The 17,040-nt window shown below is 38.6% G+C and overlaps 1 pseudogene; it reads right to left on the reverse strand.

Moving 5' to 3' along the window:
- Positions 1-13,957: 13,957 nt before the first annotated feature.
- On the reverse strand, positions 13,958-15,221 carry LOC109575009 (WW domain binding protein 1-like pseudogene; annotated as a pseudogene).
- Between the last annotated feature and the right edge of the window lie 1,819 nt (positions 15,222-17,040).

The following is a 17,040-nucleotide window of genomic DNA, read 5'->3' on the forward strand; positions in this document are numbered from 1 at the left end:
TACAGTAAAAAAAAAATCATTTAACATATTTTAATCTAATATTTCTCACATGTATCTAATGAAATGCCATGATTACACTGCTCAGACATTCAGAATCACAAATCAAACTTCATGAGACACTAGTCTTTACTCAATTCTGAATTTATTTAACCTTTCAAAGAGGTATAAAATGCATAATAAACCAACAGGCATGGTGATGACAAATTGAAATTATAATGGAGTAATCATAGTTCAGGCATACAAAATTGAGTCAGGCAGCCATTGAGGATCTGGCTCAGACACACCCCTGCAGCACTGAGAACTTGAACTTTCTGTGAACTGTACCAAACCCAAAGACCATTTTAAAAACATTTGCCAGCTGCAAATGTGTAGTCTTAAAGTTGTCCTCCTTTATAAGTATGCAACCATTTTAGACCCCAACCGTTAACAAGCACCCTTATTTCTTTTCAGCTCTAAATATTGACCAACAGCTCATGTAATGTTGTAAGGGCTTTTGCTTGTGCTTTTTCTTTTTTTTTTTTTAAACTTTATCTAAGCCTCCCCCACATTGTAGTCTGGTGGAAACAGTTCAAGTGATTTTTGAATCTGTCTGCTCCTAACAATAATTATCTCTTTATTCAATTAGGTTTCCATTTCTGAAATTGTGCTTAATGGTTAGCACCAAATATCCCCAAGTTACTCTGCACCTGATGATCCCAAAAGACCATGAAAATAAAGTTGAAGAAAAATTGACTGTGAGTAGACAATCTCAATTTAGGCAAGACATCAGCTCTGACATTACTCCAGATCAAGGGTAGGTAACTACATAGTTTCCATTTTCCAAGTTGCATCTTAAACAAACAAGTTAATCTGAACTTGATACACAATTTCAACAAAAATATATAGCCACTGGATGTGTATATAATCCACAGCTATTTTTCATTACCTGTAATATTGTAGCTTCACCGGAATTTTGTATTGGGGTTTTATAGGAGATTTTATTAGATGTCATTGAGAGTACAGGAAATTTCACACAACATTCTGTTAATTATTTTCTTTTACCAAGTAAACATTATTATTATCCCCAGAGCACAATTTAAGAAATGGTTTTACTAAGAGTTAGATTAATTAATCACATAAATTCACTAAAATGTTATGTTAGAATTTTTTGAACTTTTACGCATAACATGTGTTGAATTTAATATATTTGCTATGATCATGGAGATGGAATAAGGTGATTAATTTGTCTTGTTTGAGATCACCTAGTTATTCGCTCATATACCATGTGGCTCAAACAGGGTTATTACACAATGAGTACAGGTTGATCACTCCCCAGAAATGGTGGGTAATTTTTTTTTAATATTGATAAATTTAAAAATTAACACTTTTTGTTCCAGAGTTTTGATGGAACAAAAACTCTTTATTCTAATCAATATGTGTGTACATGTATGTATGTATATATGCACATGCTAATATATGTTAAAATATTTTAGTTACTATGTGGAATAAAGATAAATACGGTAATGTTTCTACCTCATGAGCTTACAGAACACTGGAAATGAAACTACTATTTAAAAGTAAAGATCAGATCAGATCAGATCAGATCAGTCGCTCAGTCGTGTCCGACTCTTTGTGACCCCATGAATCGCAGCACACCAGGCCTCCCTGCCCAGATATTAAAATATTTAACTAAAAGTGTAAGTTCAGAGGAATTTCAAATAATTCAGAGTTGAAACAGTTAGTGAAAGGTACATTTTGAAAATGACATTTAATTTGGGTTCTAATAATACATGACTATTTCAATAGAAATATATATGTAAGCAGATTTTAAGAGATAAATATCAAGGAATAAATGCATAGAAGTAAGAATCTAACAAGGCGTATCTATACTGCATGGATAGTGTGTGTGTGTGTGTGTGTGTGTGTGTGTGTCTGTGTCTGTGTATGTGTATGTGTATGCTCAGTCACTCAGTCATGTCTGACTCTCTGAGACCCTATGGACTGTAGCCCTCCAGGCTCCTCTGTCCATGGAATTTTCCAGGTAAAACTACTAAATTGAGTTGCCCTTTCCTACTCCAGGTGATCTTTCCAATTGGAAGGTGAATTCTTTACCACTGTACCACCTGGGAAATCCCCACTTGTATAGTAGCATACTGGAAAACAGAATCATACAGATATGTTTAAAGTATGGCTTTGAGAAAAAAAGTCTGTAAATCATCCAGCAACCAATCAGAAACTATGGGTAAGGAGAGTGACACCATCAGAAAGTAAGAAAGCAATTAGGATCATTTAAGATCCATAACTATACAACTGATAGAAATAAATGTAGAGACATATGGGCATTGGTAAGGTAAGATTAAAAAAAGAAAGAAACAAACAAAAAGGAATCATTCTACTAATACTTCAGATAAAAAATAGAGATTAAATATATTTCATTAAAATATTGGATATTTAAGGTAATTTAATTTTGTGTCAGGTGGACTGCTATGCTATATAAAAATGTTTATAGCTTTTGCACTGAGAAAGCAAATTTCCTTTTCAGATACACAGCATTGAAGAAAGGTTTGTATATAGTCCTTACATTTTCAGAAACAGCTAAAAATTACTAAAAATTGTAATCAAAATATTTTTTACAAATTCTCCTTAAAAATATCAAACAACTGATTACATTTTAAAACTGACAGGATACTTTAAGAGAAAGAGCACACTCTGATTGTTACATTGAGTACTATACAACAGAACTCACATTTGTCCCAAAGAAGTATGATAATCCAAACTTGATTTGTGTTTTGGTAGATTTCCACAGTGCTGAAATAGAAATTAATGGCCAACAGGGTTTTACTCATGGGGAAGTTGAGAGGAGATGTTCTCACATTGATTTGAGGCACTGAGTGTCACAGCCCTAGTATTACTGTAAAATAATATCTTCCACAGGATTTTAAAGATTGGCTTGGCATTGAGCAGATCATGGGAGAAAGTCACTGTAAAAACATGTGAGTTTCAGATCTGCGACCACAAAAACTTACCTCTATGAACTTAGTGGTATTTATTACTAAATACTCTTGCATTCAGTTCAGTACAGTCACTCAGTCATGTCCGACTCTTTGCGACCCCATGAATCGCATGCTACGCCACTCCTCCCTGTCCATCACCAACTCCTGGAGTTTACCCAAACCCATGTCCATCAAGTCGGTGATGCCATCCAGCCATCTCATCCTCTGTTGTTCCCTTCTCCTCCTGCCCGCAATCCCTCCCAGCATCAGAGTCTTTTCAAATGAGTCAACTCTTCGCATGAGGTGGCCAAAGTACTGGAGTTTCAGTGTCAGCATCTGTCCTTCCAGTGAACACCTGGGACTGATCTCCTTTAGGATGGACTGGTTGGATCTCCTTGCAGTCCAAGGGACTCTCAAGAGTCTTCTCCAACACCAGAGTTCAAAAGCATCGATTCTTCAGCACTCAGCTTTCTTCACAGTCCAACTCTCAAATCCATACATGACCACTGGAAAAACTATAGCCTTGACTAGACGGACCTTTGTTGGCAAAGTAATGTCTCTGCTTTCAAATATACTATCTAGGTTGGTCATAACTTTCCTTCCAAGGAGTAAGCATGTTTTAAGGAAATATTCTCTAATGGTGAATTAAAAATAAATTTCATCCGAGGCCAAAATCTCCAACAATAATGAGTGCAGATGATAACCCTTAGCAGACAAAGCACCACGTGTAAAAACAATCAGAATCAAAACAGTAGATAAAAGCCCTCAAAGATTTCAGTTTTGGAATTTTTAGACATGTTACAAAATAATTATACTTATTTAAAAAAATTTAAAGATAAGCTTGAAAATGCTTTTAAGTTTCAGACACAATAAAATAAAAGCTAATGCATTAAGAAACAAAACACACTTGCAAAGACAAGAAATAAATTTTTCAAATGATAAATACACAATTTTTAAATGATAAATACAATAGTTGAATTCAGAAAGTGAACTGGAAGTTTTGACAGAAGATTAGTCTCAGCTAACTTTATCTTTCTGATACCACTGTCCTCCTTAATTTGATGTCTGTTCTAGAATTAAACTGTGAAGAACATTTATTAAACTTGATATATTTATATATTGTTAGTCACTATGGTGCTTATGCTTGGATATTAAAGAAATCTGTTTTGTGTATCAAAAATAGTAATTCACCCTGCTGCTTTTAAGTTTGATAGTTTCCAGTGACTGAATTTGATCATTGCCATGGGCCAAAGGATCTTTCTCATATTCATATTTTAAAGAATAATAAAAATAATTAAATCTTCCAATTTTAAAATCATTTCTTCTTTATCCATCAATGAAAATACACATTTATTATTATTTGCATATGATATTGGTTCATATGTTCACCAACTTTATATAACTATATATTTCAAGTCATAACGGAATGCTTGCTGACATTCTAGATGGTATTAAATAACCAGTTTATATGAAGTAATGGATAGATAAGTCATCCTTGTTTTCTGACCAAATGCCTTACGAAATATTCTTTCCTGTTTGAGCACATTTGCCAGTCTAACAAAATCATGGATCTTCAGTTGTTTGTTATTAAGGTCATGATCTGATCATTGGTCATACGCAAGACTCTTTTTAAAAAACTCCCACATATATGCCATGATGAATGGATTGGAGAAAATCCCACATACCTATGAACTAAAAAGTGGATAGCCCCTTTAAAAATAAGAATCTGAAGCCACTGTAGTTCAGTTCAGTTGCTCAGTCATGTCCAACTGTTTGTGACCCCATGGACTGCACCACGCCAGGCTTCCCTGTCCATCACCAACTCCCAGAGCTTGCTCAAACTGATGTCCATTGAGTCAGTGATGCCATCCAACCATCTCATCCTCTGTTGTCCCCTTCTCCTGCCCTCAATCTTTCCCAGCATCAGGGTCTTTTCAAATGAGTCAGTTCTTCGCATTAGGTGGCCAAAGTATTGGAGCTTCAGCTTCAGCGTCAGTCCTTCCAATTCAGGACTGATTTCCTTTGGGCCACTGTAATCATGTTTCAAATTCTTATATTAAAACACTTGAGTCTTCTTTAGAAATTTTATTGGGATTCTCTCAAGGGGTCAAAATGACATTTTCCTAACAAACCATAATCTATTTTTAAATAATTTGTAAGAAAGCTACAAATATGTTACATCATTTTATATCATTATTTATGTGATTGTAGATGAAAACATTGTCTCCTTCCTTCCTATGTCTATAGTATTAGCTCTTAATATTGATACTAATTTCCTAAGCTTGTTGATACAATTCTATGCAAAACACTTTTAATGAATTCTGTACTAAAATAAATGATCTAATCAACCAGTTCTATGTCATATCCCTTTGTAAGCTTGAGATGCTTACTATTAAACAGCATTCTTCTCTAAGGACTCTTTTGTCTCTAAAACGTCTTCCTGCTGCTTCTGCCAAGTCGCTTCAGTCGTGTCCGACTCTGTGCGACCCCATAGACAGCAGCCCACCGGGCTCCACTATCCCTGGGATTCTCCAGGTAAGAACACTGGAGTAGGTTACCATTTCCTTCTCCAATGCAGGCAAGTGAAAAGTGAAACGGAAGTCCCTCAGTCAGTCATGTCCGACTCTTCGTGACCCAATGGACTGCAGCCCACCAGGCTCCTCCGTCCATGGGATTTTCCAGGCAAGAGTGCTAGAGTGGGGTGCCATTGCCTTCTCCGAAACGTCTTCCTAGTCCTAAACAAATATCTAGTCCTTTCTATTTTTAATTTGTGAAGCTTTTGCAAGATATATTTCTTCACATAGCTGTTAGTTTTCCCATTTCTTAATTTTTCACTTCCCACCTCTTCACATACAATTCAAGACAGTCTTTTATTAGCCTCCCTCTCAATTCCTCTCTATTTACTACAGTAGCCAGTAATGTCATAAACCTTATACACTCTAGGGTGAAACTTATACACACAAATGAACACTAAAGCATGTGAAAACAAATTCATTTTCATATTTTTCCAATATACATTTGTGAAAAATATGCTGGTTTGTCATTTTTCTGATACTCACTAGATGACAGCCTGTCTGTTATGTTCCATGGTTAGAGCAATTAAATTCAGTTTGTTTTCCAGAATATTTTTGTTCCACTTTCTGTTATCTCCATACAATTAACAAAATGTATAGAATATGTGAATATAATTTTTACATTGTTTCAAAACAAAAAAGAATAAATTTACCCACCTTTTACCTCAATTTATTGTAGCATTTCTGCTCTATTGTTGTCATTTCCAGGACTCACCTTTGAATGAACAGAAGTGAGGCACACTCTGCCTCAAGAAAGAGTTTAAGTAGCTGAAACTTACCACTATTTTACATAGTATTTTGATAAGTTGTAGTGTTTGTTAATTTTAATTTATAGACCTTAGTAAAATAACAACCATGTCTTGACTTTGAGCATATAAAATAACAAATAGTTATCTTATCATTTTGGAGAGGTTAAATCTATTAGTTCCAGATAAACACTCTCTGAAGTCAGCAATTTTGGCATAAGTTCAAGATATCTGTTATTTGGACTTATTTTAAACTGAAATACTTTTTCCTTTTACAAATGTCAGTTGGATAAAGATAATAATTCAAAATGAATAGCCATAACATTGTTTTTGTCTAATTTAAATATATAAAAATCAGAAAGAGACACAAATATATAGTCCCTCAAAATAACACTAACAAGGTTTTCCTTCAGAATCAGTGAAAATGTACATGGAAAACTAGCTATGGATGCTCCACACATGAGTGACCTATCATATAACTCAGTGAGTATTCTTTGCTTGTTTTCATTCACACAAACAAGCAAACAAACAAAAAGAATAAGGGTAATCCTGGTGAAAAAAATCAAATACCACTAGGAGATGTTCCTTTTGTTTTTACTGTGAGTCATAAGTCTATTAAATTGCAGTGACACAGGGATATTATAACTGTTAAGCAAGTTATTTATATTTTTATTTGCAAGGAATCTCTTTCAAATTTTATTGTAACCATTGAAAGTTGCCATTTCAATTTGTTTGTTTGTTTGTTTCAGGTTTTGGGAATGGATTTTTTATTTGGGCTTCTCACAGTGGTTATAGCCACTCTGTCTTCAGAACAATCACAGCACAGGAAATGTGTCACCAAGACTGTCCAGAAAAGTCTGACCAGCTGAATCTTATTGCTTAAAATACACATATTCACAATAACTGACAAAGGGTGATGTGCCTCACACAGGAATGTGTTAGCAATTGCAAATCTTCCGACTATAGCACCAAACCCTTGACCCGTCCCTTTCTTCTCATTCGCCTGGAACACCAGGCTCCCTCAAATCTCCCCGGCCCCTCAAGTGTCCTTCAGCTCCCTACTTCAGTGCCTCTGTGTGCAGGGCAGCCTCAGGTAGCAGGGGCCAGGTGGTGACACTGGACTCGAGTCCAGCTCCACCCGCCGCATGTTCGTTTTCTTCTCGTGCCTTTAGGGTCAGACACTGCAGTGAACCCAGCAGTAAACCTGCAGACCAGTTCCCCACTCTGACTGGAGAAGGAATCTTCAGAGGGCCAGAATCCACCCCTTTAACCAGTTAACTCAAACAGGGTTCATTTTGGTAAAACTTAATAGCCTTTGAGACACTTCAGTGAGTTGTTTGGGATTAAAAAAAAAGGCATCAGGAAAGGCATCTGAGGGGGGCTGCAGGCACACTCCTGCCTGCTCTGGCCACACGTCGGCCGTGTGCTGGACCTCAGCAGAGGGAGGTAAGCCCTATGGCACTGTGGTGGCCATCAAAGCCTCCTGGCAATTCTGGGTGGGGCCGATGCCTGGGCCAAAGCCAGTCTGAGCTTGACCCTGAAGATCCAGTCAAGCTTCTGTCTGAGGTTCCACCTTGGCCCTCTGTCCTGAGGGGGTTTGGACCCTCCTGGGGGCTGAGGCCGAGGGCTGGGAGCAGCTGGGGAAAGCGGACAGGTTCAGAGCACTTTCCGCTTACAGGGAATAGGACACAGGCCTCCGCATGTCCATGGAGCAATGTGCAAATTGCAGTGTGGGGTAGAGTAAAACCTCTATTTGGAGCACAGTATCTCTGGCAAACGTGAGGACTGCCGTCAACAGCACTGCTGAGTACACTCAAGTGCACAGTCAGACATTTGCTCAGTAAACAGTAAATGTGTACAGTAAATTACCTTGAAAGGGCTGCGCCTGCTCCGAAGGCATGGGTAATGTGAATAGAGTGGCTGCCGTTCAAAGTATATTCACAGGAAAACAAGGCTGGGGGCTCACACACAATGGACAGATGCACACAGGTTACTGGAAAAGTCATCGTATACAGACTGCACTTGTTCAACATGGATTTTGGTTTTGTGGACTCCAATTGCAGACACTTGTTCACCTCACAATCTCAGATTTGTCTATTTTGTGTGTATGTGTTTATATACATATACATATATATACACATACACATAGATATGTGTGTATTCATATATATACAGATATATAGCTTCCTTTCTTTTTTTTTTATAAGACATTTTTATTTAATTAATTTATTTTTAGTGTTTTTTTAAAGTCACAATTTGGAGTATCAGTATGTAAAGCAGATATTTATATTTATTTATTTATTTATTTTTATTTTATTTTTTTTAATTTTATTTTATTTTTAAACTTTACATAATTGTATTAGTTTTGCCAAATATCAAAATGAATCTGCCACAGGTATACATGTGTTCCCCATCCTGAACCCTCCTCCCTCCTCCCTCCCCATACCATCCCTCTGGGTCATCCCAGTGCACTAGCCCCAAGCATCCAGTATCGTGCATCAAACCTGGACTGGCATCTCCTTTCATACATGATATTTTACATGTTTCAGTGCCATTCTCCCAAATCTTCCCACCCTCTCCCTCTCCCATAGAGTCCATAAGACTGTTCTATACATCAGTGTCTCTTTTGCTGTCTCGTACACAGGGTTATTGTTACCATCTTTCTAAATTCCATATATATGCATTATTATACTGTATTGGTGTTTTTCCTTCTGGCTTACTTCACTCTGTATAATAGGCTCCAGTTTCATCCGCCTCATTAGAACTGATTCAAATGTTTTCTTTTTAATGGCTGATGGACATCTAGGTTGCTTCCATGTCCTGGCTATTATAAACAGTGCTGTGATGAACATTGGGGTACACGTGTCTCTTTCCCTTCTGGTTTCCTCGGTGTGTATGCCCAGCAGTGCGATTACTGGGTCATAAGGCAGTTCTATTTCCAGTTTTTTAAGGAATCTCCACACTGTTCTCCATAGTGGCTGTACTAGTTTGCATTCCCACCAACAGTGTAAGAGGGTTCCCTTTTCTCCACACCCTCTCCAGCATTTATTATTTGTAGACTTTTGGATCGCAGCCATTCTGACTGGTGTGAAATGGTACCTCATAGTGGTTTTGATTTGCCTTTCTCTGATAATGAGTGATGTTGAGCATCTTTTCATGTGTTTGTTAGCCATCTGTATGTCTTCTTTGGAGAAATGTCTATTTAGTTCTTTGGCCCATTTTTTGATTGGGTCGTTTATTTTTCTGGAGTTGAGCTGTAGGAGTTGCTTGTATATTTTTGAGATTAGTTGTTTGTCAGTTGCTTCATTTGCTATTATTTTCTCCCATTCTGAAGGCTGTCTTTTTACCTTGCTAATAGTTTCCTTTGATGTGCAGAAGCTTTTAAGGTTAATTAGGTCCCATTTGTTTATTTTTGCTTTTATTTCCAATATTCTGGGAGGTGGGTCATAGAGGATCCTGCTGTGATGTATGTCAGAGAGTGTTTTACCTATGTTCTCCTCCAGGAGTTTTATAGTTTCTGGTCTTACATTTAGATCTTTAATCCATTTTGAGTTTATTTTTGTGTATGGTGTTAGAAAGTGTTCTAGTTTCATTCTTTGACAAGTGGTTGACCAGATTTCCCAGCACCACTTGTTAAAGAGATTGTCTTTAATCCATTGTATATTCTTGCCTCCTTTGTCAAAGATAAGGTGTCCATATGTGCGCGGATTTATCTCTGGGCTTTCTATTTTGTTCCATTGATCTATATTTCTGTCTTTGTGCCAGTACCATACTGTCTTGATAACTGTGGCTTTGTAGTAGAGCCTGAAGTCAGGCAGGTTGATTCCTCCAGTTCCATTCTTCTTTCTCAAGGTAGCTTTGGCTATTCGAGGTTTTTTGTATTTCCATACAAATTGTGAAATTATTGGTTCTAGCTCTGTGAAGAATACTGTTGGTAGCTTGATAGGGATTGCATTGAATCTATAAATTGCTTTGGGTAGTATACTCATTTTCACTATATTGATTCTTCCAATCCATGAACATGGTATATTTCTCCATCTATTAGTGTCCTCTTTGATTTCTTTCACCAGTGTTTTATAGTTTTCTATATATAGGTCTTTAGTTTCTTTAGGTAGATATATATTCCTAGGTATTTTATTCTTTCCGTTGCAATGGTGAATGGAATTGTTTCCTTAATTTCTCTTTCTGTTTTCTCATTATTAGTGTATAGGAATGCAAGGGATTTCTGTGTGTTGATTTTATATCCTGCAACTTTACTATAGTCATTGATTAGTTCTAATAATTTTCTGGTGGAGTCTTTAGGGTTTTCTATGTAGAGGATCATGTCATCTGCAAATAGTGAGAGTTTTACTTCTTCTTTTCCAATTTGGATTCCTTTTATTTCTTTTTCTGCTCTGATTGCTGTGGCCAAAACTTCCAAAACTATGTTGAATAGTAATGGTGAAAGTGGGCACCCTTGTCTTGTTCCTGACTTTAGAGGAAATGCTTTCAATTTTTCACCATTGAGGATAATGTTTGCTGTGGGTTTGTCATATATAGCTTTTATTATGTTGAGGTATGTTCCTTCTATTCCTGCTTTCTGGAGAGTTCTTATCATAAATGGATGTTGAATTTTGTCAAAGGCTTTCTCTGCATCTATTGAGATAATCATATGGTTTTTATTTTTCAACTTGTTAATGTGGTGTATTACATTGATTGATTTGCGGATATTGAAGAATCCTTGCATCCCTGGGATAAAGCCCACTTGAACATGGTGTATGATCTTTTTAATGTGTTGTTGGATTCTGATTGCTAGAATTTTGTTAAGGATTTTTGCATCTATGTTCATCAGTGATATTGGCCTGTAGTTTTCTTTTTTTGTGGGATCTTTGTCAGGTTTTGGTATTAGGGTGATGGTTTACCTTACCCTAAGTAAGTTTGGAAGTTTACCTTCCTCTGCAATTTTCTGGAAGAGTTTGAGCAGGATAGGGGTTAGCTGTTCTCTAAATTTTTGGTAGAATTCAGCTATGAAGACGTCTGGACCGGGGCTTTTGTTTGCTGGAAGATTTTTGATTACAGTTTCAATTTCCATGCTTGTGATGGGTCTGTTAAGATTTTCTATTTCTTCCTGGTTGAGTTTTGGAAAGTTGTACTTTTCTAAGAATTTGTCCATTTCTTCCACATTGTCCATTTTATTGGCATATAATTGTTGATAGTAGTCACTTATGATCCTTTGTATTTCTGTGCTGTCTGTTGTGATCTCTCCATTTTTGTTTCTAATTTTATTGATTTGATTTTTCTCCCTTTGTTTCTTAATGAGTCTGGCTAATGGTTTGTCAATTTTATTTATCCTTTCGAAGAACCAGCTTTTGGTTTTGTTGATTTTTGCTATGGTCTCTTTTGTTTCTTTTGCATTTATTTCTGCTCTAATTTTTAAGATTTCTTTCCTTCTGCTAACACTGGGGTTCTTCATTTCTTCCTTTTCTAGTTGCTTTAGGTGTAGAGTTAGGTTATTTATTTGACTTTTTTCTTGTTTCTTGAGGTATGCCTGTATTGCTATGAACTTTCCCCTTAGGACTGCTTTTACCGTGTCCCACAGGTTTTGGGTTGTTGTGTTTTCATTTTCATTCATTTTTATGCAAATTTTGATTTCTTTCTTGATTTCTTCTGTGATTTGTTGGTTATTCAGCAATGTGTTGTTCAGCCTCCGTATGTTGGAATTTTTAATAGTTTTTCTCCTGTAATTGAGATCTAATCTTACTGCATTGTGGTCAGAAAAGATGCTTGGAAAGATTTCTATTTTTTTGAATTTACCAAGGCTAGCTTTATGGCCCAGGATGTGATCTATCCTGGAGAAGGTTCCATGTGCGCTTGAGAAAAAGGTGAAATTCATTGTTTTGGGATGAAATGTCCTATAGATATCAATTAGGTCTAACTGGTCTATTGTATCATTTAAAGTTTGTGTTTCCTTGTTAATTTTCTGTTTAGTTGATCTATCCATAGGTGTGAGTGGGGTATTAAAGTCTCCCACTATTATTGTGTTATGGTAAATTTCTCCTTTCATACTTGTTAGCATTTGTCTTACATATTGCGGTGCTCCCGTGTTGGGTGCATATATATTTATAATTGTTATATCTTCTTCTTGGATTGATCCTTTGATCATTATGTAGTGACCATCTTTGTCTCTTTTCACAGCCTTTGTTTTAAAGTCTATTTTATCTAATATGAGCATTGCTACTCCTGCTTTCTTTTGGTCCCTATTTGCATGGAAAATCTTATTCCAGCCCTTCACTTTCAGTCTGTATGTGTCCCCTGTTTATACCTTCCTTTCTCAACCAAAACATCAACGCCTATTCTGAATATCATCATTCAAGAGTCGGGGAAGAACCAAGCTCTTCATGTGAACAGGGTTGGGCAGGGAATGTTAGTTTCGGCAGTTTGCTTTCTCCATTCAGATTATTACTATCAAAGCTCACCTGGTTTCTGAAACAAAACTACAGGAAGTAAAGATCCTGTGGTCCTTCAGGAGGGCTGCCTACACTCTCCTATCTGGGCTACTGAGACTCTTTACATAGGCTATAAAAATCAGATACCCCACTCAAGGGGTGGTGCGGAGCAGGCAAAGGGCATGAAAACCACAGGTAACCAAGGCATTCTTTTTCCAAGTGGTCAGTTTGAAAAAATAAACAAATAAACAAACAACTTATTCAGAATCAAGAGAAAATACTGTGCGAGAGCCAGACTTTGGGCCTGCCCTTCCTCAGGACCCACAGCCTCATTTGTTCGTAGAAAACAGTGAGACGTGAAGGCCGGCAGACGTGTGTCTGGGATGGAGGGAGGGCACTGGTCACCCATGGGTGCAGATCAAAGGGCAGAGACAACGGAAAGTTGCACCTCCATCCGCTGCCACACTGCAGGGCCTCCTGCTCATCCACAGGAGTTCCAAAGACAGCCCCCACCCAAGCCTACACATTATGTATCTCCTGGCTCAACTATAGTCAGGCTCTTTGAAGGCCAAGTTGAGAAAAAGACACAAACTTCCCTTTTCCAAAACAGAATTCTTGCCTGCCCACTGGTCAAGTTCTTGTTTTCAGCTTGCTTTTTTTTTTTTTTTCTTTAAAAAACAAAAAAAAAAACAAAAGGCAGGTATATAATCTTCCAGCCTGAAACCAACCTGTGGCCAGCCAGATCCTGCTGAGAAGGGAGGAGCCCCTCCAGAACACCCTGGCACCGCGAGCTCGTCAGCTGGAATTTGAGAGCACAAGTCCCTTACCAATCCACCACACAACTGCAGTCAACTCTCCTCCCCACCACAGCAGAACACAGTTCTGGCTTCACAGATGCTGGTAGCAAGGGCAGACAATCCCTGGGCCTCTGTGAGCTTCCTTCTTCATCCAGGGCTGAGACCAGCCGCCTCCTCTGGACAGAGATGCAGCGAGGTTCTCATAAACTAACACCGGAAAGCACATCCGTTCCATCACCAAGAGTCACCTCAGGGCACGGTCTCATTCCCTCCTTGGGGGCTTTTGAACACACATCTCTCTAACCCAAGCAGGCAGTGAGATGTGACTTTAAAAGAGGTAAAGGGGAATGGGTGGGGTATGAGGAATGAGTCACAGGATAACTTAGCCCTCCACGGTACTGTGTTTCTGTGTAGGGCAAGCCACCCACACCCCAAACTGTACCTGGAGATGCAGGAAAATGCAGGAGCAAGGGGTGCAGGGGAAGGAACACAGTTACTTAATGCTTCTCGCATGGTTTTCCCCTACCCTGGTTGCATCGCCAAGATCTCAGGTATAGCCAGGACCTACTCTAGCTGGGGGAGCTGCTGCTCTGGAAGTTTGGGGAGTCCTGCTCGTTGATGGTGTTCAGCAGCAGCAGACAGGCAGGCGGCCTTGGCAGGTGTGGATGCCCAGACTCCCGGGCCTGCTCCTTGGAGGGCTGGCAGAGACCTTCCTCCTCGTCGCCAAGTGGCCGCACATTGCAGCTGTCGCAGAAGTCCAGGGGCCTGTCCAGAGCATCGACGATGAGCGCATTGAACTCTTTGAGGTCATCGTCACGGTGGTCCCGGTTGCACACACACACCTCGATGCCTGAGTCACCTGTGAAGCGGCGGTGTCTGCCAGGTGTCTTGCCTTTGTTGTGAGGGAGGGTGCTGCCCTGCTCAGAGCTGTACTCTTTCAGAAGCTCCTCCTTACATTCGGAATCCTTGTCCAGGAAGGCCGTGGGGTCCACCTCCCCCAGGCCAGCCACAGAGCCGCCGGGCTCCATGCCAGAGGTTTTGGTGGCTGCTGGGTCTGCTGGCACGTCAGAGGGCTCAGGGTCAGTGACGCTTGGGAGTCGCGTGCTACTTCTGCTGGGCCCGGACAAGGGGCTACTCTGAGCTCCCTGGGAGCCCCTGGTGGGGTCGGTGCCTGGGGGGTTGCTGCCTGCAGAGCCACACTGTGCAGGTAGCTGGTGCTGGAACTGGAAGGCACTGTATGCTGTGGGAGGAGTTGGACGTCGGTTCACCACTTCCTCATAAGGAGGTAGTAAATAGTTTGGCAAAAACCTGAAATAAAATGGCAGCGCTGAGTAATTGTGGGCTTCCGGGTAGGCGATCAGGTTGATTTCATGCTGCCGCTGCTGGGCCTGAAGGCGATGCTTGGCTCGGCGGTGGTGGCAGAGGCAGCAGCAGCTCAGATGATGATGATGGTCCACACGAGCCAGATCCACCAGAGTTCATAGTAGTGGTTGCAGCACTGAGACTGTCCACAGCCGTGTCCTGTGTCACAGATGTAGCTTTGATTGTTGGTACCCATGCAGGTTTCCTTATCCTGCGGGGGGTTCAGCCCTGACTGACAGGGGGCTGGGCAGCGCCTGGAGGAGCAGGAGCGCCATGCCACCCAGGAGCCTTCTCCTCGCCATCCCCCTCCTGCTCCTGCTCCTCCTACACGGCGCCGCCACCTCCCTCCTCCTCCCTCTCCTCCTCTTCTCTGTTCTTCCTTCTTCCCTTCTTTTCCTGTTTCCCAATTTGTTTTATATATATATATATATATATATATATATATATATATATATATAAAATTAAACAAAATGAAAAAGTTCAGTTTCTTGAAGTAATGAAGATCTAGGATTTAAGAGCTGATATAAAAATCTCCGTATTGTTCAAAGCAGGTAACTTGCAGGTTGTATTTTATTTATTATTCACACATTACTTTGGATTCATATCTACTTACAATGAAAAAAAGGAAAAAGAAAGAAAGAAAATTGTGATTTAACTTTTGTGGATGTGAATAATATAGGAACATTGGCAATTTCTTTCTTAATGGAGAGATAAGCAAAATTCATTTAAAAATTTCTCAGGATGGTCTTCTCTGAAGGGTAATTCTTATAGAATTTCTACCACTTCAGAAATTCTTTGTCTCTGAACTTCATCTGCTACTCATAGTAAATAAAATGTATGAAAACATGATAAGACTAAATTATAAATGTCAGTTTCTAAGACCTAAAAAAGTTGATTTAGTTCATCAGTCTGTAATATGGCAAGTAACTCATCATTATCAGAGTTTAAAATGAGTATACCAGTATTTTCAAAGCAGAGCTTCATTCATTTGAAGTGATATTTCTGAAATACTAACAAAAACATAAAATGTTATTTCTGTATTGTTAAATATTATTACTATACTTATTACTTATATTATTATATTTCATATATTTATATTACCTTTATAATATATTATTTATTACTTATATTAAATATAGACTATAATTATATGAAAAGTACAGGTGTCCTTAAAGATATTGTGGGTTTGATTCCAGTTCCCACAATAAAGCAAATATCGCAATAAAGTCACACAAATATTTTGGTCTTCCAGTGCATATAGACGTTATATTTATACTTCACTGTATTAACTATGCAATGCTGCTGCTATTGCTGTTAAGTCTCTTCAGTCGTGTCCGACTCTGTTCGACCCCATAGATAGCAGCCCACCAGGCTGCCCCGTCCCTGGGATTCTCCAGGCAAGAACACTGGAGTGGGTTGCCATTTCCTTCTCCAATGTGTGAGAGTGAAAAATGAAAGTGAAGTCATTCAGTCGTGTCCGACTCTTAGCGACCCTGTGGACTGTAGCCCACCAGGCTTCTCCATCCATGGGATTTTCCAGGCAAAAGTACTGGAGTAGGGTGCCATTGCCTTCTCTGAACTATGCAATAGCATTATTTTAAAAATATCAATGTATATACCTAAATTTAAAAATTCTTTATTGTTAAAAATTCTAATTATCTTGTTTAGTGAGTGGTAATAGTAGCATTAAATACACAGACTATCATAACAAATATAACAATTAAGAAAAGATTTGAGATATTGAGAGAATTATCAAAATATGACACAGGAAAGATAAAGGAGTAAATGTCATTGGAAATGGTGCTGATAGACTTACTAGACACAGAGTTGCCACAAACATTCAATTTTTTGAAAAACATAGTATCTGCAAAGCAAAGTATCTGCAATAAAGAGAAGCACAGTAAAAGGACTTATGCCTGTAAACATTTTCAGTGAATATGTTTGAGTACTATTTATTAGATTTATAAATAAAATTTTTATGGTGAATACACTCCCAGAAGTTCCAGGTTACAAGATGAGATGGACAAGATGAGATGAGACATAGTTCTACTGAGGTCCTGTTCAAGAAAACCAAAATCTTTAAATGTGCTGAAAAAATCCGTTGTTTTCATGTAATGTAATTCTGAATTAAAAGCATTAAAAAATTAAAATGCACATTTTTCCAA

Source organism: Bos indicus, chromosome 2, assembly GCF_029378745.1.
Source record: "Bos indicus isolate NIAB-ARS_2022 breed Sahiwal x Tharparkar chromosome 2, NIAB-ARS_B.indTharparkar_mat_pri_1.0, whole genome shotgun sequence".
NCBI lineage: Eukaryota > Metazoa > Chordata > Mammalia > Artiodactyla > Bovidae > Bos > Bos indicus.